The 1,083-nt window shown below is 49.4% G+C and overlaps 1 pseudogene; it reads left to right on the top strand.

Moving 5' to 3' along the window:
* The first annotated feature begins 440 nt into the window (after positions 1-440).
* Positions 441-558, top strand: LOC126413692 (5S ribosomal RNA; annotated as a pseudogene).
* The last annotated feature ends 525 nt before the right edge of the window (positions 559-1,083 follow it).

The following is a 1,083-nucleotide window of genomic DNA, read 5'->3' as shown; positions in this document are numbered from 1 at the left end:
GTCACTGACATGAGGCCAAATAATAAAAATGTCTTCTACATATCTAAAAAGTGCAGGTTTCAATCCTCCCGACTCCGGACCTCGAAATCCTCCATGAAAAGTCTTCGAGTTAAAGGCGAGGTTCCAATTAAAGGTGACAAATGGCTCCCCACCGCAAATGCATCTATTTGCCCATGCATCGAAACTGGTTAGTTAATTCACCGCAAATCTGTGGCTGAGTTAACTGTAGGGAATCGTACAGAGGTACAAGGATGCAGACGGACACCTTATCAAAACTCTAAGCCAGCAAACAGTTTCCAGTGTAGGTTGCAATAGTTCAGCAGAGATGAAGAAGATTGCAAAACATAGACTAGCGCAGAGAATTGCATCAGATCAGTCTTCGGACTGAGGACCATAAAAAAAATAATTAAATGATGTTCTTTTGTGTACAATGTACTTTGGGCAACGGCCTTGCCGCAGTGGATTCACCGGTTCCCGGGAGATCACCGAAGTTAAGCGCTGTCGGGCGTGGCCGGCACTTGGATGGGTGACCATCCAGGCCGCCATGCGCTGTTGCCATTTTTCGGGGTGCATCAGCCTCGTGATGCCAATTGAGGAGCTACTCGACCGAATAGTAGCGGCTCCAGTCACAGAAAACCATCGTAACGACCGGGAGAGCGGTGTGCTGACCCCACGCCCCTCCTATCCGCATCCTCCACCGAGGATGACACGGCGGTCGCATGGTCCCGATGGGCCACTTGTGGCCTGACGACGGAGTACAATGTAGTTTAGCTATCGAATTAAATTTGGGCTCTTCCCGTTTTTATGTTTGTGGTGCGCTCCTGCCAGTGTACCCACAAATCCCGTGACTAGCCAAGAGTAATCAAAATAAGAACTAACTACCTGAACCACACCTGTAAGGAGGATCGTGTCGACACGCTCGGAATCGTATTTCTTGTAAATCACCTGTCAGCGGAAGTCGACTGCAGCCACGGTGAAACGAAAAGGCAGTTTTCTCTGTGAGACATTACGTTACAAGTGTTGGTGTTCATGTTCGCCACAGGGGATCGCGTCGCTCGTTAGCAGCCGGCCCATCCCGCTAAT

Source organism: Schistocerca serialis, chromosome 7, assembly GCF_023864345.2.
Source record: "Schistocerca serialis cubense isolate TAMUIC-IGC-003099 chromosome 7, iqSchSeri2.2, whole genome shotgun sequence".
Classification (NCBI taxonomy): Eukaryota; Metazoa; Arthropoda; class Insecta; order Orthoptera; family Acrididae; genus Schistocerca; species Schistocerca serialis.
The sequence above is the reverse complement of the archived record's forward strand: the minus strand, read 5'-3'. Positions and strand labels throughout refer to the sequence as shown.